Source organism: Tasmannia lanceolata, unplaced genomic scaffold (genome assembly GCF_043159265.1).
Source record: "Tasmannia lanceolata isolate RefF3 unplaced genomic scaffold, GAP_Taslan_0.1 ptg000003l, whole genome shotgun sequence".
Taxonomy (NCBI): domain Eukaryota; kingdom Viridiplantae; phylum Streptophyta; class Magnoliopsida; order Canellales; family Winteraceae; genus Tasmannia; species Tasmannia lanceolata.
In genome coordinates this window covers 31,353,119-31,379,219 of record NW_027518680.1, presented here as the reverse complement: position 1 = coordinate 31,379,219, position 26,101 = coordinate 31,353,119, and the positions used below count along the sequence as shown (strand labels likewise).

The 26,101-nt window shown below is 48.2% G+C and overlaps 36 non-coding genes across 36 annotated transcripts; all 36 read right to left on the bottom strand.

The window, feature by feature from the left end:
- Positions 1-500: 500 nt before the first annotated feature.
- On the bottom strand, positions 501-619 carry LOC143874697 (5S ribosomal RNA). The gene has a single exon (XR_013249368.1). It is a non-coding gene; the product is annotated as a 5S ribosomal RNA (ribosomal RNA).
- Positions 620-1,215: 596 nt separating this feature from the next.
- LOC143874656 (5S ribosomal RNA) lies at positions 1,216-1,334 on the bottom strand. Its single transcript, XR_013249328.1, has one exon. It is a non-coding gene; the product is annotated as a 5S ribosomal RNA (ribosomal RNA).
- Positions 1,335-1,931: 597 nt separating this feature from the next.
- LOC143872295 (5S ribosomal RNA) lies at positions 1,932-2,050 on the bottom strand. The gene has a single exon (XR_013247050.1). It is a non-coding gene; the product is annotated as a 5S ribosomal RNA (ribosomal RNA).
- A 597-nt stretch (positions 2,051-2,647) lies between these two features.
- On the bottom strand, positions 2,648-2,766 carry LOC143873579 (5S ribosomal RNA). The gene has a single exon (XR_013248284.1). It is a non-coding gene; the product is annotated as a 5S ribosomal RNA (ribosomal RNA).
- A 596-nt stretch (positions 2,767-3,362) lies between these two features.
- On the bottom strand, positions 3,363-3,481 carry LOC143874655 (5S ribosomal RNA). The gene has a single exon (XR_013249327.1). It is a non-coding gene; the product is annotated as a 5S ribosomal RNA (ribosomal RNA).
- A 597-nt stretch (positions 3,482-4,078) lies between these two features.
- Positions 4,079-4,197, bottom strand: LOC143872294 (5S ribosomal RNA). Its single transcript, XR_013247049.1, has one exon. It is a non-coding gene; the product is annotated as a 5S ribosomal RNA (ribosomal RNA).
- Positions 4,198-4,794: 597 nt separating this feature from the next.
- LOC143873578 (5S ribosomal RNA) lies at positions 4,795-4,913 on the bottom strand. Its single transcript, XR_013248282.1, has one exon. It is a non-coding gene; the product is annotated as a 5S ribosomal RNA (ribosomal RNA).
- A 596-nt stretch (positions 4,914-5,509) lies between these two features.
- LOC143874653 (5S ribosomal RNA) lies at positions 5,510-5,628 on the bottom strand. The gene has a single exon (XR_013249325.1). It is a non-coding gene; the product is annotated as a 5S ribosomal RNA (ribosomal RNA).
- A 597-nt stretch (positions 5,629-6,225) lies between these two features.
- LOC143872293 (5S ribosomal RNA) lies at positions 6,226-6,344 on the bottom strand. Its single transcript, XR_013247048.1, has one exon. It is a non-coding gene; the product is annotated as a 5S ribosomal RNA (ribosomal RNA).
- Positions 6,345-6,941: 597 nt separating this feature from the next.
- On the bottom strand, positions 6,942-7,060 carry LOC143873577 (5S ribosomal RNA). The gene has a single exon (XR_013248281.1). It is a non-coding gene; the product is annotated as a 5S ribosomal RNA (ribosomal RNA).
- A 596-nt stretch (positions 7,061-7,656) lies between these two features.
- On the bottom strand, positions 7,657-7,775 carry LOC143874652 (5S ribosomal RNA). The gene has a single exon (XR_013249324.1). It is a non-coding gene; the product is annotated as a 5S ribosomal RNA (ribosomal RNA).
- A 597-nt stretch (positions 7,776-8,372) lies between these two features.
- On the bottom strand, positions 8,373-8,491 carry LOC143872292 (5S ribosomal RNA). Its single transcript, XR_013247047.1, has one exon. It is a non-coding gene; the product is annotated as a 5S ribosomal RNA (ribosomal RNA).
- Positions 8,492-9,088: 597 nt separating this feature from the next.
- Positions 9,089-9,207, bottom strand: LOC143874071 (5S ribosomal RNA). Its single transcript, XR_013248761.1, has one exon. It is a non-coding gene; the product is annotated as a 5S ribosomal RNA (ribosomal RNA).
- Positions 9,208-9,804: 597 nt separating this feature from the next.
- LOC143872291 (5S ribosomal RNA) lies at positions 9,805-9,923 on the bottom strand. The gene has a single exon (XR_013247046.1). It is a non-coding gene; the product is annotated as a 5S ribosomal RNA (ribosomal RNA).
- Positions 9,924-10,520: 597 nt separating this feature from the next.
- LOC143874516 (5S ribosomal RNA) lies at positions 10,521-10,639 on the bottom strand. The gene has a single exon (XR_013249193.1). It is a non-coding gene; the product is annotated as a 5S ribosomal RNA (ribosomal RNA).
- Positions 10,640-11,236: 597 nt separating this feature from the next.
- Positions 11,237-11,355, bottom strand: LOC143872289 (5S ribosomal RNA). The gene has a single exon (XR_013247044.1). It is a non-coding gene; the product is annotated as a 5S ribosomal RNA (ribosomal RNA).
- A 596-nt stretch (positions 11,356-11,951) lies between these two features.
- On the bottom strand, positions 11,952-12,070 carry LOC143874206 (5S ribosomal RNA). The gene has a single exon (XR_013248894.1). It is a non-coding gene; the product is annotated as a 5S ribosomal RNA (ribosomal RNA).
- Positions 12,071-12,667: 597 nt separating this feature from the next.
- LOC143873818 (5S ribosomal RNA) lies at positions 12,668-12,786 on the bottom strand. The gene has a single exon (XR_013248516.1). It is a non-coding gene; the product is annotated as a 5S ribosomal RNA (ribosomal RNA).
- A 597-nt stretch (positions 12,787-13,383) lies between these two features.
- Positions 13,384-13,502, bottom strand: LOC143874070 (5S ribosomal RNA). Its single transcript, XR_013248760.1, has one exon. It is a non-coding gene; the product is annotated as a 5S ribosomal RNA (ribosomal RNA).
- Positions 13,503-14,099: 597 nt separating this feature from the next.
- LOC143872288 (5S ribosomal RNA) lies at positions 14,100-14,218 on the bottom strand. Its single transcript, XR_013247043.1, has one exon. It is a non-coding gene; the product is annotated as a 5S ribosomal RNA (ribosomal RNA).
- A 597-nt stretch (positions 14,219-14,815) lies between these two features.
- Positions 14,816-14,934, bottom strand: LOC143874514 (5S ribosomal RNA). The gene has a single exon (XR_013249191.1). It is a non-coding gene; the product is annotated as a 5S ribosomal RNA (ribosomal RNA).
- A 597-nt stretch (positions 14,935-15,531) lies between these two features.
- Positions 15,532-15,650, bottom strand: LOC143872287 (5S ribosomal RNA). The gene has a single exon (XR_013247042.1). It is a non-coding gene; the product is annotated as a 5S ribosomal RNA (ribosomal RNA).
- A 597-nt stretch (positions 15,651-16,247) lies between these two features.
- On the bottom strand, positions 16,248-16,366 carry LOC143874137 (5S ribosomal RNA). Its single transcript, XR_013248827.1, has one exon. It is a non-coding gene; the product is annotated as a 5S ribosomal RNA (ribosomal RNA).
- Positions 16,367-16,963: 597 nt separating this feature from the next.
- LOC143873078 (5S ribosomal RNA) lies at positions 16,964-17,082 on the bottom strand. The gene has a single exon (XR_013247801.1). It is a non-coding gene; the product is annotated as a 5S ribosomal RNA (ribosomal RNA).
- A 597-nt stretch (positions 17,083-17,679) lies between these two features.
- Positions 17,680-17,798, bottom strand: LOC143874360 (5S ribosomal RNA). Its single transcript, XR_013249042.1, has one exon. It is a non-coding gene; the product is annotated as a 5S ribosomal RNA (ribosomal RNA).
- A 597-nt stretch (positions 17,799-18,395) lies between these two features.
- Positions 18,396-18,514, bottom strand: LOC143873727 (5S ribosomal RNA). Its single transcript, XR_013248430.1, has one exon. It is a non-coding gene; the product is annotated as a 5S ribosomal RNA (ribosomal RNA).
- A 597-nt stretch (positions 18,515-19,111) lies between these two features.
- LOC143872286 (5S ribosomal RNA) lies at positions 19,112-19,230 on the bottom strand. The gene has a single exon (XR_013247041.1). It is a non-coding gene; the product is annotated as a 5S ribosomal RNA (ribosomal RNA).
- A 597-nt stretch (positions 19,231-19,827) lies between these two features.
- LOC143874983 (5S ribosomal RNA) lies at positions 19,828-19,946 on the bottom strand. Its single transcript, XR_013249651.1, has one exon. It is a non-coding gene; the product is annotated as a 5S ribosomal RNA (ribosomal RNA).
- Positions 19,947-20,543: 597 nt separating this feature from the next.
- LOC143872285 (5S ribosomal RNA) lies at positions 20,544-20,662 on the bottom strand. Its single transcript, XR_013247040.1, has one exon. It is a non-coding gene; the product is annotated as a 5S ribosomal RNA (ribosomal RNA).
- A 597-nt stretch (positions 20,663-21,259) lies between these two features.
- On the bottom strand, positions 21,260-21,378 carry LOC143874136 (5S ribosomal RNA). The gene has a single exon (XR_013248826.1). It is a non-coding gene; the product is annotated as a 5S ribosomal RNA (ribosomal RNA).
- Positions 21,379-21,975: 597 nt separating this feature from the next.
- LOC143873473 (5S ribosomal RNA) lies at positions 21,976-22,094 on the bottom strand. Its single transcript, XR_013248181.1, has one exon. It is a non-coding gene; the product is annotated as a 5S ribosomal RNA (ribosomal RNA).
- A 597-nt stretch (positions 22,095-22,691) lies between these two features.
- On the bottom strand, positions 22,692-22,810 carry LOC143874359 (5S ribosomal RNA). Its single transcript, XR_013249041.1, has one exon. It is a non-coding gene; the product is annotated as a 5S ribosomal RNA (ribosomal RNA).
- A 597-nt stretch (positions 22,811-23,407) lies between these two features.
- On the bottom strand, positions 23,408-23,526 carry LOC143874358 (5S ribosomal RNA). The gene has a single exon (XR_013249040.1). It is a non-coding gene; the product is annotated as a 5S ribosomal RNA (ribosomal RNA).
- A 597-nt stretch (positions 23,527-24,123) lies between these two features.
- Positions 24,124-24,242, bottom strand: LOC143874357 (5S ribosomal RNA). The gene has a single exon (XR_013249039.1). It is a non-coding gene; the product is annotated as a 5S ribosomal RNA (ribosomal RNA).
- A 597-nt stretch (positions 24,243-24,839) lies between these two features.
- Positions 24,840-24,958, bottom strand: LOC143873091 (5S ribosomal RNA). The gene has a single exon (XR_013247813.1). It is a non-coding gene; the product is annotated as a 5S ribosomal RNA (ribosomal RNA).
- Positions 24,959-25,555: 597 nt separating this feature from the next.
- On the bottom strand, positions 25,556-25,674 carry LOC143872284 (5S ribosomal RNA). The gene has a single exon (XR_013247039.1). It is a non-coding gene; the product is annotated as a 5S ribosomal RNA (ribosomal RNA).
- Between the last annotated feature and the right edge of the window lie 427 nt (positions 25,675-26,101).

Genomic DNA, 26,101 nt, shown 5'->3' with positions numbered 1-26,101 from the left:
CACCGGATGGACGATCCGAGCATGTCGGAAAGCCGGATGACCGCCAGGGCTGTCATCGCGCGATGAATCTTCCCGAGTACCCCCGAATCAATATAAGAATCGCCACGATCTGACGGGCGGATCAAAAGTTATCGTCGGAACGATATTTGTGCACCAAGGGTAGCTCACGGCCAGTAAACACCTTCCGACCGGATTCATGACTCGCATCCACTAGTACACTCATCCGCTATAGCCTGTACGTCACTGAATCTGAACAAACCCCCGCTATAATTTGACCGCAAATGAAATGTCAGAACGAATTCCGTTTATCGAATCAAACGACACTATCACCCCGCCATAATAAAGACCGGACGTCTTTGAATTCACCATCCGGAAGAAAATAAAAAGATCCGAACCGAAACGTAGGAGGCGACGCACTAAACGTGCGTTTCAGTTCGCATCGATGTTCCAGAACCGAAAGATTGTTCGAAAAAAGTGGTAGATAGCCGAAAAAAGTGACAGGGGTGCAACACGAGGACTTCACAGGAGGTCACCCATCCTAGTACTACTCTCGCCCAAGCACGCTTACCTTCGGAGTTCTGATGGGATCTAGTGCATTTGTGCTGGTATGATCGCACCCAGCATGCCTCTCCATTGTCAAAGTAATAAAGAGTTTCACTCGCATTGTCGTACGAAGTCCGTTTAAATGAAAGTGCGAAAAAATCCTGCTAGATGCCATCGGATGGACGATCCGAGCATGTCGGGAAGCCGGATGACCGCCAGGGCTGTCATCGCGCGATGAATCTTCCCGAGTACCCCCGAATCAATATAAGAATCGCGACGATCTGACGGGCGGATCAAAAGTTATCGTCGGAACGATATTTGTGCACCAAGGGTAGCTCACGGCCAGTAAACACCTTCCGACCGGATTCATGACTCGCATCCACTAGTACACTCATCCGCTATAGCCTGTACGTCACTGAATCTGAACAAACCCCCGCTATAATTTGACCGCAAATGAAATGTCAGAACGAATTCCGTTTATCGAATCAAACGACACTATCACCCCGCCATAATAAAGACCGGACGTCTTCGAATTCACCATCCGGAAGAAAATAAAAAGATCCGAACTGAAACCTAGGAGGCGACGCACTAAACGTGCGTTTCAGTTCGCTTCGATATTCCAGAACCGAAAGATTGTTCGAAAAAAGTGGTAGAAAGCCGAAAAAAGTGACAGGGGTGCAACACGAGGACTTCCCAGGAGGTCACCCATCCTAGTACTACTCTCGCCCAAGCACGCTTAACTTCGGGGTTCTGATGTGATCCAGTGCATTTGTGCTGGTATGATCGCACCCAGCATGCCTCTCCAATGTCAAAGTAATAAAGAGTTTCCACTTACATTGTCGTACGAAGTCCGTTTAAATGAAAGTGCGAAAAAATCCTGCTAGATGACATCGTATGGACGATCCGAGCATGTCGGGAAGCCGGATGACCGCCAGGGCTGTCATCGCGCGATGAATCTTCCCGATTACCCCCGAATCAATATAAGAATCGCCACGATCTGACGGGCGGATCAAAAGTTATCGTCGGAACGATATTTGTGCACCAAGGGTAGCTCACGGCCAGTAAACACCTTCCGACCGGATTCATGACTCGCATCCACTAGTACACTCATCCGCTATAGCCTGTACGTTACTGAATCTGAACAAACCCCCGCTATAATTTGACCGCAAATGAAATGTCAGAACGAATTCCGTTTATCGAATCAAACGACACTATCACCCCGCCATAATAAAGACCGGACATATTTGAATTCACTATCCGGCAGAAAATAAAAAGATCCCAACCGAAACGTAGGAGGCGTCGCACTAAACGTGCGTTTCAGTTCGCATCGATGTTCCAGAACCGAAAGATTGTTCGAAAAAAGTGGTAGATAGCCGAAAAAAGTGACAGGGGTGCAACACGAGGACTTCCCAGGAGGTCACCCATCCTAGTACTACTCTCGCCCAAGCACGCTTAACTTCGGAGTTCTGATGGGATCCAGTGCATTTGTGCTGGTATGATCGCACCCAGCATGCCTCTCCATTGTCAAAGTAATAAAGAGTTTCCACTCGCATTGTCGTACGAAGTCCGTTTAAATGAAAGTGCGAAAAAATCCTGCTAGATGACACCGGATGGACGATCCGAGCATGTCGGAAAGCCGGATGACCGCCCGGGCTGTCATCGCGCGATGAATCTTCCCGAGTACCCCCGAATCAATATAAGAATCGCCACGATCTGACGGGCGGATCAAAAGTTATCGTCGGAACGATATTTGTGCACCAAGGGTAGCTCACGGCCAGTAAACACCTTCCGACCGGATTCATGACTCGCATCCACTAGTACACTCATCCGCTATAGCCTGTACGTCACTGAATCTGAACAAACCCCCGCTATAATTTGACCGCAAATGAAATGTCAGAACGAATTCCGTTTATCGAATCAAACGACACTATCACCCCGCCATAATAAAGACCGGACGTCTTTGAATTCACCATCCGGAAGAAAATAAAAAGATCCGAACCGAAACGTAGGAGGCGACGCACTAAACGTGCGTTTCAGTTCGCATCGATGTTCCAGAACCGAAAGATTGTTCGAAAAAAGTGGTAGATAGCAGAAAAAAGTGACAGGGGTGCAACACGAGGACTTCCCAGGAGGTCACCCATCCTAGTACTACTCTCGCCCAAGCACGCTTACCTTCGGAGTTCTGATGGGATCCAGTGCATTTGTGCTGGTATGATCGCACCCAGCATGCCTCTCCATTGTCAAAGTAATAAAGAGTTTCACTCGCATTGTCGTACGAAGTCCGTTTAAATGAAAGTGCGAAAAAATCCTGCTAGATGCCATCGGATGGACGATCCGAGCATGTCGGGAAGCCGGATGACCGCCAGGGCTGTCATCGCGCGATGAATCTTCCCGAGTACCCCCGAATCAATATAAGAATCGCGACGATCTGACGGGCGGATCAAAAGTTATCGTCGGAACGATATTTGTGCACCAAGGGTAGCTCACGGCCAGTAAACACCTTCCGACCGGATTCATGACTCGCATCCACTAGTACACTCATCCGCTATAGCCTGTACGTCACTGAATCTGAACAAACCCCCGCTATAATTTGACCGCAAATGAAATGTCAGAACGAATTCCGTTTATCGAATCAAACGACACTATCACCCCGCCATAATAAAGACCGGACGTCTTCGAATTCACCATCCGGAAGAAAATAAAAAGATCCGAACTGAAACCTAGGAGGCGACGCACTAAACGTGCGTTTCAGTTCGCTTCGATATTCCAGAACCGAAAGATTGTTCGAAAAAAGTGGTAGAAAGCCGAAAAAAGTGACAGGGGTGCAACACGAGGACTTCCCAGGAGGTCACCCATCCTAGTACTACTCTCGCCCAAGCACGCTTAACTTCGGGGTTCTGATGTGATCCAGTGCATTTGTGCTGGTATGATCGCACCCAGCATGCCTCTCCAATGTCAAAGTAATAAAGAGTTTCCACTTACATTGTCGTACGAAGTCCGTTTAAATGAAAGTGCGAAAAAATCCTGCTAGATGACATCGTATGGACGATCCGAGCATGTCGGGAAGCCGGATGACCGCCAGGGCTGTCATCGCGCGATGAATCTTCCCGATTACCCCCGAATCAATATAAGAATCGCCACGATCTGACGGGCGGATCAAAAGTTATCGTCGGAACGATATTTGTGCACCAAGGGTAGCTCACGGCCAGTAAACACCTTCCGACCGGATTCATGACTCGCATCCACTAGTACACTCATCCGCTATAGCCTGTACGTTACTGAATCTGAACAAACCCCCGCTATAATTTGACCGCAAATGAAATGTCAGAACGAATTCCGTTTATCGAATCAAACGACACTATCACCCCGCCATAATAAAGACCGGACGTATTTGAATTCACTATCCGGCAGAAAATAAAAAGATCCCAACCGAAACGTAGGAGGCGTCGCACTAAACGTGCGTATCAGTTCGCATCGATGTTCCAGAACCGAAAGATTGTTCGAAAAAAGTGGTAGATAGCCGAAAAAAGTGACAGGGGTGCAACACGAGGACTTCCCAGGAGGTCACCCATCCTAGTACTACTCTCGCCCAAGCACGCTTAACTTCGGAGTTCTGATGGGATCCAGTGCATTTGTGCTGGTATGATCGCACCCAGCATGCCTCTCCATTGTCAAAGTAATAAAGAGTTTCCACTCGCATTGTCGTACGAAGTCCGTTTAAATGAAAGTGCGAAAAAATCCTGCTAGATGACACCGGATGGACGATCCGAGCATGTCGGAAAGCCGGGTGACCGCCAGGGCTGTCATCGCGCGATGAATCTTCCCGAGTACCCCCGAATCAATATAAGAATCGCCACGATCTGACGGGCGGATCAAAAGTTATCGTCGGAACGATATTTGTGCACCAAGGGTAGCTCACGGCCAGTAAACACCTTCCGACCGGATTCATGACTCGCATCCACTAGTACACTCATCCGCTATAGCCTGTACGTCACTGAATCTGAACAAACCCCCGCTATAATTTGACCGCAAATGAAATGTCAGAACGAATTCCGTTTATCGAATCAAACGACACTATCACCCCGCCATAATAAAGACCGGACGTCTTTGAATTCACCATCCGGAAGAAAATAAAAAGATCCGAACCGAAACGTAGGAGGCGACGCACTAAACGTGCGTTTCAGTTCGCATCGATGTTCCAGAACCGAAAGATTGTTCGAAAAAAGTGGTAGATAGCCGAAAAAAGTGACAGGGGTGCAACACGAGGACTTCCCAGGAGGTCACCCATCCTAGTACTACTCTCGCCCAAGCACGCTTACCTTCGGAGTTCTGATGGGATCCAGTGCATTTGTGCTGGTATGATCGCACCCAGCATGCCTCTCCATTGTCAAAGTAATAAAGAGTTTCACTCGCATTGTCGTACGAAGTCCGTTTAAATGAAAGTGCGAAAAAATCCTGCTAGATGCCATCGGATGGACGATCCGAGCATGTCGGGAAGCCGGATGACCGCCAGGGCTGTCATCGCGCGATGAATCTTCCCGAGTACCCCCGAATCAATATAAGAATCGCGACGATCTGACGGGCGGATCAAAAGTTATCGTCGGAACGATATTTGTGCACCAAGGGTAGCTCACGGCCAGTAAACACCTTCCGACCGGATTCATGACTCGCATCCACTAGTACACTCATCCGCTATAGCCTGTACGTCACTGAATCTGAACAAACCCCCGCTATAATTTGACCGCAAATGAAATGTCAGAACGAATTCCGTTTATCGAATCAAACGACACTATCACCCCGCCATAATAAAGACCGGACGTCTTCGAATTCACCATCCGGAAGAAAATAAAAAGATCCGAACTGAAACCTAGGAGGCGACGCACTAAACGTGCGTTTCAGTTCGCTTCGATATTCCAGAACCGAAAGATTGTTCGAAAAAAGTGGTAGAAAGCCGAAAAAAGTGACAGGGGTGCAACACGAGGACTTCCCAGGAGGTCACCCATCCTAGTACTACTCTCGCCCAAGCACGCTTAACTTCGGGGTTCTGATGTGATCCAGTGCATTTGTGCTGGTATGATCGCACCCAGCATGCCTCTCCAATGTCAAAGTAATAAAGAGTTTCCACTTACATTGTCGTACGAAGTCCGTTTAAATGAAAGTGCGAAAAAATCCTGCTAGATGACATCGTATGGACGATCCGAGCATGTCGGGAAGCCGGATGACCGCCAGGGCTGTCATCGCGCGATGAATCTTCCCGATTACCCCCGAATCAATATAAGAATCGCCACGATCTGACGGGCGGATCAAAAGTTATCGTCGGAACGATATTTGTGCACCAAGGGTAGCTCACGGCCAGTAAACACCTTCCGACCGGATTCATGACTCGCATCCACTAGTACACTCATCCGCTATAGCCTGTACGTTACTGAATTTGAACAAACCCCCGATATAATTTGACCGCAAATGAAATGTCAGAACGAATTCCGTTTATCGAATCAAACGACACTATCACCCCGCCATAATAAAGACCGGACGTATTTGAATTCACTATCCGGCAGAAAATAAAAAGATCCCAACCGAAACGTAGGAGGCGTCGCACTAAACGTGCGTTTCAGTTCGCATCGATGTTCCAGAACCGAAAGATTGTTCGAAAAAAGTGGTAGATAGCCGAAAAAAGTGACAGGGGTGCAACACGAGGACTTCCCAGGAGGTCACCCATCCTAGTACTACTCTCGCCCAAGCACGCTTAACTTCGGAGTTCTGATGGGATCCAGTGCATTTGTGCTGGTATGATCGCACCCAGCATGCCTCTCCATTGTCAAAGTAATAAAGAGTTTCCACTCGCATTGTCGTACGAAGTCCGTTTAAATGAAAGTGCGAAAAAATCCTGCTAGATGACACCGGATGGACGATCCGAGCATGTCGGAAAGCCGGATGACCGCCAGGGCTGTCATCGCGCGATGAATCTTCCCGAGTACCCCCGAATCAATATAAGAATCGCCACGATCTGACGGGCGGATCAAAAGTTATCGTCGGAACGATATTTGTGCACCAAGGGTAGCTCACGGCCAGTAAACACCTTCCGACCGGATTCATGACTCGCATCCACTAGTACACTCATCCGCTATAGCCTGTACGTCACTGAATCTGAACAAACCCCCGCTATAATTTGACCGCAAATGAAATGTCAGAACGAATTCCGTTTATCGAATCAAACGACACTATCACCCCGCCATAATAAAGACCGGACGTCTTTGAATTCACCATCCGGAAGAAAATAAAAAGATCCGAACCGAAACGTAGGAGGCGACGCACTAAACGTGCGTTTCAGTTCGCATCGATGTTCCAGAACCGAAAGATTGTTCGAAAAAAGTGGTAGATAGCCGAAAAAAGTGACAGGGGTGCAACACGAGGACTTCCCAGGAGGTCACCCATCCTAGTACTACTCTCGCCCAAGCACGCTTACCTTCGGAGTTCTGATGGGATCCAGTGCATTTGTGCTGGTATGATCGCACCCAGCATGCCTCTCCATTGTCAAAGTAATAAAGAGTTTCACTCGCATTGTCGTACGAAGTCCGTTTAAATGAAAGTGCGAAAAAATCCTGCTAGATGCCATCGGATGGACGATCCGAGCATGTCGGGAAGCCGGATGACCGCCAGGGCTGTCATCGCGCGATGAATCTTCCCGAGTACCCCCGAATCAATATAAGAATCGCGACGATCTGACGGGCGGATCAAAAGTTATCGTCGGAACGATATTTGTGCACCAAGGGTAGCTCACGGCCAGTAAACACCTTCCGACCGGATTCATGACTCGCATCCACTAGTACACTCATCCGCTATAGCCTGTACGTCACTGAATCTGAACAAACCCCCGCTATAATTTGACCGCAAATGAAATGTCAGAACGAATTCCGTTTATCGAATCAAACGACACTATCACCCCGCCATAATAAAGACCGGACGTCTTCGAATTCACCATCCGGAAGAAAATAAAAAGATCCGAACTGAAACCTAGGAGGCGACGCACTAAACGTGCGTTTCAGTTCGCTTCGATATTCCAGAACCGAAAGATTGTTCGAAAAAAGTGGTAGAAAGCCGAAAAAAGTGACAGGGGTGCAACACGAGGACTTCCCAGGAGGTCACCCATCCTAGTACTACTCTCGCCCAAGCACGCTTAACTTCGGGGTTCTGATGTGATCCAGTGCATTTGTGCTGGTATGATCGCACCCAGCATGCCTCTCCAATGTCAAAGTAATAAAGAGTTTCCACTTACATTGTCGTACGAAGTCCGTTTAAATGAAAGTGCGAAAAAATCCTGCTAGATGACATCGTATGGACGATCCGAGCATGTCGGGAAGCCGGATGACCGCCAGGGCTGTCATCGCGCGATGAATCTTCCCGATTACCCCCGAATCAATATAAGAATCGCCACGATCTGACGGGCGGATCAAAAGTTATCGTCGGAACGATATTTGTGCACCAAGGTTAGCTCACGGCCAGTAAACACCTTCCGACCGGATTCATGACTCGCATCCACTAGTACACTCATCCGCTATAGCCTGTACGTCACTGAATCTGAACAAACCCCCGCTATAATTTGACCGCAAATGAAATGTCAAAACGAATTCCGTTTATCGAATCAAACGACACTATCACCCCGCCATAATAAAGACCGGACGTCTTTGAATTCACCATCCGGAAGAAAATAAAAAGATCCGAACCGAAACGTAGGAGGCGACGCACTAAACGTGCGTTTCAGTTCGCATCGATGTTCCAGAACCGAAAGATTGTTCGAAAAAAGTGGTAGATAGCCGAAAAAAGTGACAGGGGTGCAACACGAGGACTTCCCAGGAGGTCACCCATCCTAGTACTACTCTCGCCCAAGCACGCTTAACTTCGGAGTTCTGATGGGATCCAGTGCATTTGTGCTGGTATGATCGCACCCAGCATGCCTCTCCATTGTCAAAGTAATAAAGAGTTTCCACTCGCATTGTCGTACGAAGTCCGTTTAAATGAAAGTGCGAAAAAATCCTGCTAGATGTCACCGGATGGACGATCCGAGCATGTCGGAAAGCCGGATGACCGCCAGGGCTGTCATCGCGCGATGAATCTTCCCGAGTACCCCCGAATCAATATAAGAATCGCCACGATCTGACGGGCGGATCAAAAGTTATCGTCGGAACGATATTTGTGCACCAAGGGTAGCTCACGGCCAGTAAACACCTTCCGACCGGATTCATGACTCGCATCCACTAGTACACTCATCCGCTATAGCCTGTACGTCACTGAATCTGAACAAACCCCCGCTATAATTTGACCGCAAATGAAATGTCAAAACGAATTCCGTTTATCGAATCAAACGACACTATCACCCCGCCATAATAAAGACCGGACGTCTTTGAATTCACCATCCGGAAGAAAATAAAAAGATCCGAACCGAAACGTAGGAGGCGACGCACTAAACGTGCGTTTCAGTTCGCATCGATGTTCCAGAACCGAAAGATTGTTCGAAAAAAGTGGTAGATAGCCGAAAAAAGTGACAGGGGTGCAACACGAGGACTTCCCAGGAGGTCACCCATCCTAGTACTACTCTCGCCCAAGCACGCCTAACTTCGGAGTTCTGATGGGATCCAGTGCATTTGTGCTGGTATGATCGCACCCAGCATGCCTCTCCATTGTCAAAGTAATAAAGAGTTTCCACTCGCATTGTCGTACGAAGTCCGTTTAAATGAAAGTGCAAAAAAATCCTGCTAGATGACACCGGATGGACGATCCGAGCATGTCGGGAAGCCGGATGGCCGCAAGGGCTGTCATCGCGCGATTAATCTTCCCGACTACCCCCGAATCAATATAAGAATCGCTACGATCTGACGGGCGGATCAAAAGTTATCGTCGGAACGATATTTGTGCACCAAGGGTAGCTCACGGCCAGTAAACACCTTCCGACCGGATTCATGACTCGCATCCACTAGTACACTCATCCGCTATAGCCTGTACGTCACTGAATCTGAACAAACCCCCGCTATAATTTGACCGCAAATGAAATGTCAGAACGAATTCCGTTTATCGAATCAAACGACACTATCACCCCGCCATAATAAAGACCGGACGTCTTTGAATTCACCATCCGGAAGAAAATAAAAAGATCCGAACCGAAACGTAGGAGGCGACGCACTAAACGTGCGTTTCAGTTCGCATCGATGTTCCAGAACCGAAAGATTGTTCGAAAAAAGTGGTCGATAGCCGAAAAAAGTGACAGGGGTGCAACACGAGGACTTCCCAGGAGGTCACCCATCCTAGTACTACTCTCGCCCAAGCACGCTTAACTTCGGAGTTCTGATGGGATCCAGTGCATTTGTGCTGGTATGATCGCACCCAGCATGCCTTTCCATTGTCAAAGTAATAAAGAGTTTCCACTCGCATTGTCGTACGAAGTCCGTTTAAATGAAAGTGCGAAAAAATCCTGCTAGATGACACCGGATGGACGATCCGAGCATGTCGGGAAGCCGGATGACCGCCAGGGCTGTCATCGCGCGATGAATCTTCCCGAGTACCCCCGAATCAATATAAGAATCGCCACGATCTGACGGGCGGATCAAAAGTTATCGTCGGAACGATATTTGTGCACCAAGGGTAGCTCACCGCCAGTAAACACCTTCCGACCGGATTCATGACTCGCATCCACTAGTACACTCATCCGCTATAGCCTGTACGTTACTGAATCTGAACAAACCCCCGCTATAATTTGACCGCAAATGAAATGTCAGAACGAATTCCGTTTATCGAATCAAACGACACTATCACCCCGCCATAATAAAGACCGGACGTATTTGAATTCACTATCCGGCAGAAAATAAAAAGATCCCAACCGAAACGTAGGAGGCGTCGCACTAAACGTGCGTTTCAGTTCGCATCGATGTTCCAGAACCGAAAGATTGTTCGAAAAAAGTGGTAGATAGCCGAAAAAAGTGACAGGGGTGCAACACGAGGACTTCCCAGGATGTCACCCATCCTAGTACTACTCTCGCCCAAGCACGCTTAACTTCGGAGTTCTGATGGGATCCAGTGCATTTGTGCTGGTATGATCGCACCCAGCATACCTCTCCATTGTCAAAGTAATAAAGAGTTTCCACTCGCATTGTCGTACGAAGTCCGTTTAAATGAAAGTGCGAAAAAATCCTGCTAGATGACACCGGATGGACGATCCGAGCATGTCGGAAAGCCGGATGACCGCCAAGGCTGTCATCGCGCGATTAATCTTCCCGAGTACCGTCGAATCAATATAAGAATCGCCACGATCTGACGGGCGGATCAAAAGTTATCGTCGGAACGATATTTGTGCACCAAGGGTAGCTCACGGCCAGTAAACACCTTCCGACCGGATTCATGACTCGCATCCACTAGTACCCTCATCCGCTATAGCCTGTACGTCACTGAATCTGAACAAACCCCCGCTATAATTTGACCGCAAATGAAATGTCAGAACGAATTCCGTTTATCGAATCAAACGACACTATCACCCCGCCATAATAAAGACCGGACGTCTTTGAATTCACCATCCGGAAGAAAATAAAAAGATCCGAACCGAAACGTAGGAGGCGACGCACTAAACGTGCGTTTCAGTTCGCATCGATGTTCCAGAACCGAAAGATTGTTCGAAAAAAGTGGTAGATAGCCGAAAAAAGTGACAGGGGTGCAACACGAGGACTTCCCAGGAGGTCACCCATCCTAGTACTACTCTCGCCCAAGCACGCTTAACTTCGGAGTTCTGATGGGATCCAGTGCATTTGTGCTGGTATGATCGCACCCAGCATGCCTCTCCATTGTCAAAGTAATAAAGAGTTTCCACTCGCATTGTCGTACGAAGTTCGTTTAAATGAAAGTGCGAAAAAATCCTGCTAGATGACACCGGATGGACGATCCGAGCATGTCGGAAAGCCGGATGACCGCCAGGGCTGTCATCGCGCGATGAATCTTCTCGAGTACCCCCGAATCAATATAAGAATCGCGACGATCTGACGGGCGGATCAAAAGTTATCGTCGGAACGATATTTGTGCACCAAGGGTAGCTCACGGCCAGTAAACACCTTCCGACCGGATTCATGACTCGCATCCACTAGTACACTCATCCGCTATAGCCTGTACGTCACTGAATCTGAACAAACCCCCGCTATAATTTGACCGCAAATGAAATGTCAGAACGAATTCCGTTTATCGAATCAAACGACAGTATCACCCCGCCATAATAAAGACCGGACGTCTTCGAATTCACCATCCGGAAGAAAATAAAAAGATCCGAACCGAAACCTAGGAGGCGACGCACTAAACGTGCGTTTCAGTTCGCTTCGATATTCCAGAACCGAAAGATTGTTCGAAAAAAGTGGTAGAAAGCCGAAAAAAGTGACAGGGTGCAACACGAGGACTTCCCAGGAGGTCACCCATCCTAGTACTACTCTCGCCCAAGCACGCTTAACTTCGGGGTTCTGATGGGATCCAGTGCATTTGTGCTGGTATGATCGCACCCAGCATGCCTCTCCAATGTCAAAGTAATAAAGAGTTTCCACTTACATTGTCGTACGAAGTCCGTTTAAATGAAAGTGCGAAAAAATCCTGCTAGATGACATCGTATGGACGATCCGAGCATGTCGGGAAGCCGGATGACCGCCAGGGCTGTCATCGCGCGATGAATCTTCCCGATTACCCCCGAATCAATATAAGAATCGCCACGATCTGACGGGCGGATCAAAAGTTATCGTCGGAACGATATTTGTGCACCAAGGGTAGCTCACGGCCAGTAAACACCTTCCGACCGGATTCATGACTCGCATCCACTAGTACACTCATCCGCTATAGCCTGTACGTCACTGAATCTGAACAAACCCCCGCTATAATTTGACCGCAAATGAAATGTCAAAACGAATTCCGTTTATCGAATCAAACGACACTATCACCCCGCCATAATAAAGACCGGACGTCTTTGAATTCACCATCCGGAAGAAAATAAAAAGATCCGAACCGAAACGTAGGAGGCGACGCACTAAACGTGCGTTTCAGTTCGCATCGATGTTCCAGAACCGAAAGATTGTTCGAAAAAAGTGGTAGATAGCCGAAAAAAGTGACAGGGGTGCAACACGAGGACTTCCCAGGAGGTCACCCATCCTAGTACTACTCTCGCCCAAGCTCGCTTAACTTCGGAGTTCTGATGGGATCCAGTGCATTTGTGCTGGTATGATCGCACCCAGCATGCCTCTCCATTGTCAAAGTAATAAAGAGTTTCCACTCGCATTGTCGTACGAAGTCCGTTTAAATGAAAGTGCGAAAAAATCCTGCTAGATGTCACCGGATGGACGATCCGAGCATGTCGGAAAGCCGGATGACCGCCAGGGCTGTCATCGCGCGATGAATCTTCCCGAGTACCCCCGAATCAATATAAGAATCGCCACGATCTGACGGGCGGATCAAAAGTTATCGTCGGAACGATATTTGTGCACCAAGGGTAGCTCACGGCCAGTAAACACCTTCCGACCGGATTCATGACTCGCATCCACTAGTACACTCATCCGCTATAGCCTGTACGTCACTGAATCTGAACAAACCCCCGCTATAATTTGACCGCAAATGAAATGTCAAAACGAATTCCGTTTATCGAATCAAACGACACTATCACCCCGCCATAATAAAGACCGGACGTCTTTGAATTCACCATCCGGAAGAAAATAAAAAGATCCGAACCGAAACGTAGGAGGCGACGCACTAAACGTGCGTTTCAGTTCGCATCGATGTTCCAGAACCGAAAGATTGTTCGAAAAAAGTGGTAGATAGCCGAAAAAAGTGACAGGGGTGCAACACGAGGACTTCCCAGGAGGTCACCCATCCTAGTACTACTCTCGCCCAAGCACGCCTAACTTCGGAGTTCTGATGGGATCCAGTGCATTTGTGCTGGTATGATCGCACCCAGCATGCCTCTCCATTGTCAAAGTAATAAAGAGTTTCCACTCGCATTGTCGTACGAAGTCCGTTTAAATGAAAGTGCAAAAAAATCCTGCTAGATGACACCGGATGGACGATCCGAGCATGTCGGGAAGCCGGATGGCCGCAAGGGCTGTCATCGCGCGATTAATCTTCCCGACTACCCCCGAATCAATATAAGAATCGCTACGATCTGACGGGCGGATCAAAAGTTATCGTCGGAACGATATTTGTGCACCAAGGGTAGCTCACGGCCAGTAAACACCTTCCGACCGGATTCATGACTCGCATCCACTAGTACACTCATCCGCTATAGCCTGTACGTCACTGAATCTGAACAAACCCCCGCTATAATTTGACCGCAAATGAAATGTCAGAACGAATTCCGTTTATCGAATCAAACGACACTATCACCCCGCCATAATAAAGACCGGACGTCTTTGAATTCACCATCCGGAAGAAAATAAAAAGATCCGAACCGAAACGTAGGAGGCGACGCACTAAACGTGCGTTTCAGTTCGCATCGATGTTCCAGAACCGAAAGATTGTTCGAAAAAAGTGGTCGATAGCCGAAAAAAGTGACAGGGGTGCAACACGAGGACTTCCCAGGAGGTCACCCATCCTAGTACTACTCTCGCCCAAGCACGCTTAACTTCGGAGTTCTGATGGGATCCAGTGCATTTGTGCTGGTATGATCGCACCCAGCATGCCTTTCCATTGTCAAAGTAATAAAGAGTTTCCACTCGCATTGTCGTACGAAGTCCGTTTAAATGAAAGTGCGAAAAAATCCTGCTAGATGACACCGGATGGACGATCCGAGCATGTCGGGAAGCCGGATGACTGCCAGGGCTGTCATCGCGCGATGAATCTTCCCGAGTACCCCCGAATCAATATAAGAATCGCCACGATCTGACGGGCGGATCAAAAGTTATCGTCGGAACGATATTTGTGCACCAAGGGTAGCTCACCGCCAGTAAACACCTTCCGACCGGATTCATGACTCGCATCCACTAGTACACTCATCCGCTATAGCCTGTACGTTACTGAATCTGAACAAACCCCCGCTATAATTTGACCGCAAATGAAATGTCAGAACGAATTCCGTTTATCGAATCAAACGACACTATCACCCCGCCATAATAAAGACCGGACGTATTTGAATTCACTATCCGGCAGAAAATAAAAAGATCCCAACCGAAACGTAGGAGGCGTCGCACTAAACGTGCGTTTCAGTTCGCATCGATGTTCCAGAACCGAAAGATTGTTCGAAAAAAGTGGTAGATAGCCGAAAAAAGTGACAGGGGTGCAACACGAGGACTTCCCAGGATGTCACCCATCCTAGTACTACTCTCGCCCAAGCACGCTTAACTTCGGAGTTCTGATGGGATCCAGTGCATTTGTGCTGGTATGATCGCACCCAGCATGCCTCTCCATTGTCAAAGTAATAAAGAGTTTCCACTCGCATTGTCGTACGAAGTCCGTTTAAATGAAAGTGCGAAAAAATCCTGCTAGATGACACCGGATGGACGATCCGAGCATGTCGGAAAGCCGGATGACCGCCAAGGCTGTCATCGCGCGATTAATCTTCCCGAGTACCGCCGAATCAATATAAGAATCGCCACGATCTGACGGGCGGATCAAAAGTTATCGTCGGAACGATATTTGTGCACCAAGGGTAGCTCACGGCCAGTAAACACCTTCCGACCGGATTCATGACTCGCATCCACTAGTACCCTCATCCGCTATAGCCTGTACGTCACTGAATCTGAACAAACCCCCGCTATAATTTGACCGCAAATGAAATGTCAGAACGAATTCCGTTTATCGAATCAAACGACACTATCACCCCGCCATAATAAAGACCGGACGTCTTTGAATTCACCATCCGGAAGAAAATAAAAAGATCCGAACCGAAACGTAGGAGGCGACGCACTAAACGTGCGTTTCAGTTCGCATCGATGTTCCAGAACCGAAAGATTGTTCGAAAAAAGTGGTAGATAGCCGAAAAAAGTGACAGGGGTGCAACACGAGGACTTCCCAGGAGGTCACCCATCCTAGTACTACTCTCGCCCAAGCACGCTTAACTTCGGAGTTCTGATGGGATCCAGTGCATTTGTGCTGGTATGATCGCACCCAGCATGCCTCTCCATTGTCAAAGTAATAAAGAGTTTCCACTCGCATTGTCGTACGAAGTTCGTTTAAATGAAAGTGCGAAAAAATCCTGCTAGATGACACCGGATGGACGATCCGAGCATGTCGGAAAGCCGGATGACCGCCAGGGCTGTCATCGCGCGATGAATCTTCTCGAGTACCCCCGAATCAATATAAGAATCGCGACGATCTGACGGGCGGATCAAAAGTTATCGTCGGAACGATATTTGTGCACCAAGGGTAGCTCACGGCCAGTAAACACCTTCCGACCGGATTCATGACTCGCATCCACTAGTACACTCATCCGCTATAGCCTGTACGTCACTGAATCTGAACAAACCCCCGCTATAATTTGACCGCAAATGAAATGTCAGAACGAATTCCGTTTATCGAATCAAACGACAGTATCACCCCGCCATAATAAAGACCGGACGTCTTCGAATTCACCATCCGGAAGAAAATAAAAAGATCCGAACCGAAACCTAGGAGGCGACGCACTAAACGTGCGTTTCAGTTCGCTTCGATATTCCAGAACCGAAAGATTGTTCGAAAAAAGTGGTAGAAAGCCGAAAAAAGTGACAGGGGTGCAACACGAGGACTTCCCAGGAGGTCACCCATCCTAGTACTACTCTCGCCCAAGCACGCTTAACTTCGGGGTTCTGATGGGATCCAGTGCATTTGTGCTGGTATGATCGCACCCAGCATGCCTCTCCAATGTCAAAGTAATAAAGAGTTTCCACTTACATTGTCGTACGAAGTCCGTTTAAATGAAAGTGCGAAAAAATCCTGCTAGATGACATCGTATGGACGATCCGAGCATGTCGGGAAGCCGGATGACCGCCAGGGCTGTCATCGCGCGATGAATCTTCCCGATTACCCCCGAATCAATATAAGAATCGCCACGATCTGACGGGCGGATCAAAAGTTATCGTCGGAACGATATTTGTGCACCAAGGGTAGCTCACGGCCAGTAAACACCTTCCGACCGGATTCATGACTCGCATCCACTAGTACACTCATCCGCTATAGCCTGTACGTTACTGAATCTGAACAAACCCCCGCTATAATTTGACCGCAAATGAAATGTCAGAACGAATTCCGTTTATCGAATCAAACGACACTATCACCCCGCCATAATAAAGACCGGACGTATTTGAATTCACTATCCGGCAGAAAATAAAAAGATCCCAACCGAAACGTAGGAGGCGTCGCACTAAACGTGCGTATCAGTTCGCATCGATGTTCAAGAACCGAAAGATTGTTCGAAAAAAGTGGTAGATAGCCGAAAAAAGTGACAGGGGTGCAACACGAGGACTTCCCAGGAGGTCACCCATCCTAGTACTACTCTCGCCCAAGCACGCTTAGCTTCGGAGTTCTGATGGGATCCAGTGCATTTGTGCTGGTATGATCGCACCCAGCATGCCTCTCCATTGTCAAAGTAATAAAGAGTTTCCACTCGCATTGTCGTACGAAGTCCGTTTAAATGAAAGTGCGAAAAAATCCTGCTAGATGACACCGGATGGACGATCCGAGCATGTCGGAAAGCCGGATGACCGCCAGGGCTGTCATCGCGCGATGAATCTTCCCGAGTACCCCCGAATCAATATAAGAATCGCCACGATCTGACGGGCGGATCAAAAGTTATCGTCGGAACGATATTTGTGCACCAAGGGTAGCTCACGGCCAGTAAACACCTTCCGACCGGATTCATGACTCGCATCCACTAGTACACTCATCCGCTATAGCCTGTACGTCACTGAATCTGAACAAACCCCCGCTATAATTTGACCGCAAATGAAATGTCAGAACGAATTCCGTTTATCGAATCAAACGACACTATCACCCCGCCATAATAAAGACCGGACGTCTTTGAATTCACCATCCGGAAGAAAATAAAAAGATCCGAACCGAAACGTAGGAGGCGACGCACTAAACGTGCGTTTCAGTTCGCATCGATGTTCCAGAACCGAAAGATTGTTCGAAAAAAGTGGTAGATAGCCGAAAAAAGTGACAGGGGTGCAACACGAGGACTTCCCAGGAGGTCACCCATCGTAGTACTACTCTCGCCCAAGCACGCCTAACTTCGGAGTTCTGATGGGATCCAGTGCATTTGTGCTGGTATGATCGCACCCAGCATGCCTCTCCATTGTCAAAGTAATAAAGAGTTTCCACTCGCATTGTCGTACGAAGTCCGTTTAAATGAAAGTGCAAAAAAATCCTGCTAGATGACACCGGATGGACGATCCGAGCATGTCGGGAAGCCGGATGGCCGCAAGGGCTGTCATCGCGCGATTAATCTTCCCGAGTACCCCCGAATCAATATAAGAATCGCTACGATCTGACGGGCGGATCAAAAGTTATCGTCGGAACGATATTTGTGCACCAAGGGTAGCTCACGGCCAGTAAACACCTTCCGACCGGATTCATGACTCGCATCCACTAGTACACTCATCCGCTATAGCCTGTACGTCACTGAATCTGAACAAACCCCCGCTATAATTTGACCGCAAATGAAATGTCAGAACGAATTCCGTTTATCGAATCAAACGACACTATCACCCCGCCATAATAAAGACCGGACGTCTTCGAATTCACCATCCGGAAGAAAATAAAAAGATCCGAACCGAAACGTAGGAGGCGACGCACAAAACGTGCGTTTCAGTTCGCATCGATGTTCCAGAACCGAAAGATTGTTCGAAAAAAGTGGTCGATAGCCGAAAAAAGTGACAGGGGTGCAACACGAGGACTTCCCAGGAGGTCACCCATCGTAGTACTACTCTCGCCCAAGCACACCTAACTTCGGAGTTCTGATGGGATCCAGTGCATTTGTGCTGGTATGATCGCACCCAGCATGCCTCTCCATTGTCAAAGTAATAAAGAGTTTCCACTCGCATTGTCGTACGAAGTCCGTTTAAATGAAAGTGCAAAAAAATCCTGCTAGATGACACCGGATGGACGATCCGAGCATGTCGGGAAGCCGGATGGCCGCAAGGGCTGTCATCGCGCGATTAATCTTCCCGAGTACCCCCGAATCAATATAAGAATCGCTACGATCTGACGGGCGGATCAAAAGTTATCGTCGGAACGATATTTGTGCACCAAGGGTAGCTCACGGCCAGTAAACACCTTCCGACCGGATTCATGACTCGCATCCACTAGTACACTCATCCGCTATAGCCTGTACGTCACTGAATCTGAACAAACCCCCGCTATAATTTGACCGCAAATGAAATGTCAGAACGAATTCCGTTTATCGAATCAAACGACACTATCACCCCGCCATAATAAAGACCGGACGTCTTCGAATTCACCATCCGGAAGAAAATAAAAAGATCCGAACCGAAACGTAGGAGGCGACGCACTAAACGTGCGTTTCAGTTCGCATCGATGTTCCAGAACCGAAAGATTGTTCGAAAAAAGTGGTCGATAGCCGAAAAAAGTGACAGGGGTGCAACACGAGGACTTCCCAGGAGGTCACCCATCCTAGTACTACTCTCGCCCAAGCACGCTTAACTTCGGAGTTCTGATGGGATCCAGTGCATTTGTGCTGGTATGATCGCACCCAGCATGCCTTTCCATTGTCAAAGTAATAAAGAGTTTCCACTCGCATTGTCGTACGAAGTCCGTTTAAATGAAAGTGCGAAAAAATCCTGCTAGATGACACCGGATGGACGATCCGAGCATGTCGGGAAGCCGGATGACCGCCAGGGCTGTCATCGCGCGATGAATCTTCCCGAGTACCCCCGAATCAATATAAGAATCGCCACGATCTGACGGGCGGATCAAAAGTTATCGTCGGAACGATATTTGTGCACCAAGGGTAGCTCACCGCCAGTAAACACCTTCCGACCGGATTAATGACTCGCATCCACTAGTACACTCATCCGCTATAGCCTGTACGTTACTGAATCTGAACAAACCCCCGCTATAATTTGACCGCAAATGAAATGTCAGAACGAATTCCGTTTATCGAATCAAACGACACTATCACCCCGCCATAATAAAGACCGGACGTATTTGAATTCACTATCCGGCAGAAAATAAAAAGATCCCAACCGAAACGTAGGAGGCGTCGCACTAAACGTGCGTTTCAGTTCGCATCGATGTTCCAGAACCGAAAGATTGTTCGAAAAAAGTGGTAGATAGCCGAAAAAAGTGACAGGGGTGCAACACGAGGACTTCCCAGGATGTCACTCATCCTAGTACTACTCTCGCCCAAGCACGCTTAACTTCGGAGTTCTGATGGGATCCAGTGCATTTGTGCTGGTATGATCGCACCCAGCATGCCTCTCCATTGTCAAAGTAATAAAGAGTTTCCACTCGCATTGTCGTACGAAGTCCGTTTAAATGAAAGTGCGAAAAAATCCTGCTAGATGACACCGGATGGACGATCCGAGCATGTCGGAAAGCCGGATGACCGCCAAGGCTGTCATCGCGCGATTAATCTTCCCGAGTACCGCCGAATCAATATAAGAATCGCCACGATCTGACGGGCGGATCAAAAGTTATCGTCGGAACGATATTTGTGCACCAAGGGTAGCTCACGGCCAGTAAACACCTTCCGACCGGATTCATGACTCGCATCCACTAGTACCCTCATCCGCTATAGCCTGTACGTCACTGAATCTGAACAAACCCCCGCTATAATTTGACCGCAAATGAAATGTCAGAACGAATTCCGTTTATCGAATCAAACGACACTATCACCCCGCCATAATAAAGACCGGACGTCTTTGAATTCACCATCCGGAAGAAAATAAAAAGATCCGAACCGAAACGTAGGAGGCGACGCACTAAACGTGCGTTTCAGTTCGCATCGATGTTCCAGAACCGAAAGATTGTTCGAAAAAAGTGGTAGATAGCCGAAAAAAGTGACAGGGGTGCAACACGAGGACTTCCCAGGAGGTCACCCATCCTAGTACTACTCTCGCCCAAGCACGCTTAACTTCGGAGTTCTGATGGGATCCAGTGCATTTGTGCTGGTATGATCGCACCCAGCATGCCTCTCCATTGTCAAAGTAATAAAGAGTTTCCACTCGCATTGTCGTACGAAGTCCGTTTAAATGAAAGTGCGAAAAAATCCTGCTAGATGACACCGGATGGACGATCCGAGCATGTCGGAAAGCCGGATGACCGCCAGGGCTGTCATCGCGCGATGAATCTTCCCGAGTACCCCCGAATCAATATAAGAATCGCGACGATCTGACGGGCGGATCAAAAGTTATCGTCGGAACGATATTTGTGCACCAAGGGTAGCTCACGGCCAGTAAACACCTTCCGACCGGATTCATGACTCGCATCCACTAGTACACTCATCCGCTATAGCCTGTACGTCACTGAATCTGAACAAACCCCCGCTATAATTTGACCGCAAATGAAATGTCAGAACGAATTCCGTTTATCGAATCAAACGACAGTATCACCCCGCCATAATAAAGACCGGACGTCTTCGAATTCACCATCCGGAAGAAAATAAAAAGATCCGAACCGAAACCTAGGAGGCGACGCACTAAACGTGCGTTTCAGTTCGCTTCGATATTCCAGAACCGAAAGATTGTTCGAAAAAAGTGGTAGAAAGCCGAAAAAAGTGACAGGGGTGCAACACGAGGACTTCCCAGGAGGTCACCCATCCTAGTACTACTCTCGCCCAAGCACGCTTAACTTCGGGGTTCTGATGGGATCCAGTGCATTTGTGCTGGTATGATCGCACCCAGCATGCCTCTCCAATGTCAAAGTAATAAAGAGTTTCCACTTACATTGTCGTACGAAGTCCGTTTAAATGAAAGTGCGAAAAAATCCTGCTAGATGACATCGTATGGACGATCCGAGCATGTCGGGAAGCCGGATGACCGCCAGGGCTGTCATCGCGCGATGAATCTTCCCGATTACCCCCGAATCAATATAAGTATCGCCACGATCTGACGGGCGGATCAAAAGTTATCGTCGGAACGATATTTGTGCACCAAGGGTAGCTCACGGCCAGTAAACACCTTCCGACCGGATTCATGACTCGCATCCACTAGTACACTCATCCGCTATAGCCTGTACGTTACTGAATCTGAACAAACCCCCGCTATAATTTGACCGCAAATGAAATGTCAGAACGAATTCCGTTTATCGAATCAAACGACACTATCACCCCGCCATAATAAAGACCGGACGTATTTGAATTCACTATCCGGCAGAAAATAAAAAGATCCCAACCGAAACGTAGGAGGCGTCGCACTAAACGTGCGTATCAGTTCGCATCGATGTTCAAGAACCGAAAGATTGTTCGAAAAAAGTGGTAGATAGCCGAAAAAAGTGACAGGGGTGCAACACGAGGACTTCCCAGGAGGTCACCCATCCTAGTACTACTCTCGCCCAAGCACGCTTAACTTCGGAGTTCTGATGTGATCCAGTGCATTTGTGCTGGTATGATCGCACCCAGCATGCCTCTCCATTGTCAAAGTAATAAAGAGTTTCCACTCGCATTGTCGTACGAAGTCCGTTTAAATGAAAGTGCGAAAAAATCCTGCTAGATGACACCGGATGGACGATCCGAGCATGTCGGAAAGCCGGATGACCGCCAGGGCTGTCATCGCGCGATGAATCTTCCCGAGTACCCCCGAATCAATATAAGAATCGCCACGATCTGACGGGCGGATCAAAAGTTATCGTCGGAACGATATTTGTGCACCAAGGGTAGCTCACGGCCAGTAAACACCTTCCGACCGGATTCATGACTCGCATCCACTAGTACACTCATCCGCTATAGCCTGTACGTCACTGAATCTGAACAAACCCCCGCTATAATTTGACCGCAAATGAAATGTCAGAACGAATTCCGTTTATCGAATCAAACGACACTATCACCCCGCCATAATAAAGACCGGACGTCTTTGAATTCACCATCCGGAAGAAAATAAAAAGATCCGAACCGAAACGTAGGAGGCGACGCACTAAACGTGCGTTTCAGTTCGCATCGATGTTCCAGAACCGAAAGATTGTTCGAAAAAAGTGGTAGATAGCCGAAAAAAGTGACAGGGGTGCAACACGAGGACTTCCCAGGAGGTCACCCATCGTAGTACTACTCTCGCCCAAGCACGCCTAACTTCGGAGTTCTGATGGGATCCAGTGCATTTGTGCTGGTATGATCGCACCCAGCATGCCTCTCCATTGTCAAAGTAATAAAGAGTTTCCACTCGCATTGTCGTACGAAGTCCGTTTAAATGAAAGTGCAAAAAAATCCTGCTAGATGACACCGGATGGACGATCCGAGCATGTCGGGAAGCCGGATGGCCGCAAGGGCTGTCATCGCGCGATTAATCTTCCCGAGTACCCCCGAATCAATATAAGAATCGCTACGATCTGACGGGCGGATCAAAAGTTATCGTCGGAACGATATTTGTGCACCAAGGGTAGCTCACGGCCAGTAAACACCTTCCGACCGGATTCATGACTCGCATCCACTAGTACACTCATCCGCTATAGCCTGTACGTCACTGAATCTGAACAAACCCCCGCTATAATTTGACCGCAAATGAAATGTCAGAACGAATTCCGTTTATCGAATCAAACGACACTATCACCCCGCCATAATAAAGACCGGACGTCTTTGAATTCACCATCCGGAAGAAAATAAAAAGATCCGAACCGAAACGTAGGAGGCGACGCACTAAACGTGCGTTTCAGTTCGCATCGATGTTCCAGAACCGAAAGATTGTTCGAAAAAAGTGGTAGATAGCCGAAAAAAGTGACAGGGGTGCAACACGAGGACTTCCCAGGAGGTCACCCATCGTAGTACTACTCTCGCCCAAGCACGCCTAACTTCGGAGTTCTGATGGGATCCAGTGCATTTGTGCTGGTATGATCGCACCCAGCATGCCTCTCCATTGTCAAAGTAATAAAGAGTTTCCACTCGCATTGTCGTACGAAGTCCGTTTAAATGAAAGTGCAAAAAAATCCTGCTAGATGACACCGGATGGACGATCCGAGCATGTCGGGAAGCCGGATGGCCGCAAGGGCTGTCATCGCGCGATTAATCATCCCGAGTACCCCCGAATCAATATAAGAATCGCTACGATCTGACGGGCGGATCAAAAGTTATCGTCGGAACGATATTTGTGCACCAAGGGTAGCTCACGGCCAGTAAACACCTTCCGACCGGATTCATGACTCGCATCCACTAGTACACTCATCCGCTATAGCCTGTACGTCACTGAATCTGAACAAACCCCCGCTATAATTTGACCGCAAATGAAATGTCAGAACGAATTCCGTTTATCGAATCAAACGACACTATCACCCCGCCATAATAAAGACCGGACGTCTTCGAATTCACCATCCGGAAGAAAATAAAAAGATCCGAACCGAAACGTAGGAGGCGACGCACTAAACGTGCGTTTCAGTTCGCATCGATGTTCCAGAACCGAAAGATTGTTCGAAAAAAGTGGTCGATAGCCGAAAAAAGTGACAGGGGTGCAACACGAGGACTTCCCAGGAGGTCACCCATCGTAGTACTACTCTCGCCCAAGCACGCCTAACTTCGGAGTTCTGATGGGATCCAGTGCATTTGTGCTGGTATGATCGCACCCAGCATGCCTCTCCATTGTCAAAGTAATAAAGAGTTTCCACTCGCATTGTCGTACGAAGTCCGTTTAAATGAAAGTGCAAAAAAATCCTGCTAGATGACACCGGATGGACGATCCGAGCATGTCGGGAAGCCGGATGGCCGCAAGGGCTGTCATCGCGCGATTAATCTTCCCGAGTACCCCCGAATCAATATAAGAATCGCTACGATCTGACGGGCGGATCAAAAGTTATCGTCGGAACGATATTTGTGCACCAAGGGTAGCTCACGGCCAGTAAACACCTTCCGACCGGATTCATGACTCGCATCCACTAGTACACTCATCCGCTATAGCCTGTACGTCACTGAATCTGAACAAACCCCCGCTATAATTTGACCGCAAATGAAATGTCAGAACGAATTCCGTTTATCGAATCAAACGACACTATCACCCCGCCATAATAAAGACCGGACGTCTTCGAATTCACCATCCGGAAGAAAATAAAAAGATCCGAACCGAAACGTAGGAGGCGACGCACTAAACGTGCGTTTCAGTTCGCATCGATGTTCCAGAACCGAAAGATTGTTCGAAAAAAGTGGTCGATAGCCGAAAAAAGTGACAGGGGTGCAACACGAGGACTTCCCAGGAGGTCACCCATCCTAGTACTACTCTCGCCCGAGCACGCTTAACTTCGGAGTTCTGATGGGATCCAGTGCATTTGTGCTGGTATGATCGCACCCAGCATGCCTTTCCATTGTCAAAGTAATAAAGAGTTTCCACTCGCATTGTCGTACGAAGTCCGTTTAAATGAAAGTGCGAAAAAATCCTGCTAGATGACACCGGATGGACGATCCGAGCATGTCGGGAAGCCGGATGACCGCCAGGGCTGTCATCGCGCGATGAATCTTCCCGAGTACCCCCGAATCAATATAAGAATCGCCACGATCTGACGGGCGGATCAAAAGTTATCGTCGGAACGATATTTGTGCACCAAGGGTAGCTCACCGCCAGTAAACACCTTCCGACCGGATTCATGACTCGCATCCACTAGTACACTCATCCGCTATAGCCTGTACGTTACTGAATCTGAACAAACCCCCGCTATAATTTGACCGCAAATGAAATGTCAGAACGAATTCCGTTTATCGAATCAAACGACACTATCACCCCGCCATAATAAAGACCGGACGTATTTGAATTCACTATCCGGCAGAAAATAAAAAGATCCCAACCGAAACGTAGGAGGCGTCGCACTAAACGTGCGTTTCAGTTCGCATCGATGTTCCAGAACCGAAAGATTGTTCGAAAAAAGTGGTAGATAGCCGAAAAAAGTGACAGGGGTGCAACACGAGGACTTCCCAGGAGGTCACCCATCCTAGTACTACTCTCGCCCAAGCACGCTTAACTTCGGAGTTCTGATGGGATCCAGTGCATTTGTGCTGGTATGATCGCACCCAGCATGCCTCTCCATTGTCAAAGTAATAAAGAGTTTCCACTCGCATTGTCGTACGAAGTCCGTTTAAATGAAAGTGCGAAAAAATCCTGCTAGATGACACCGGATGGACGATCCGAGCATGTCGGAAAGCCGGATGACCGCCAGGGCTGTCATCGCGCGATGACTCTTCCCGAGTACCCCCGAATCAATATAAGAATCGCCACGATCTGACGGGCGGATCAAAAGTTATCGTCGGAACGATATTTGTGCACCAAGGGTAGCTCACGGCCAGTAAACACCTTCCGACCGGATTCATGACTCGCATCCACTAGTACACTCATCCGCTATAGCCTGTACGTCACTGAATCTGAACAAACCCCCGCTATAATTTGACCGCAAATGAAATGTCAGAACGAATTCCGTTTATCGAATCAAACGACACTATCAC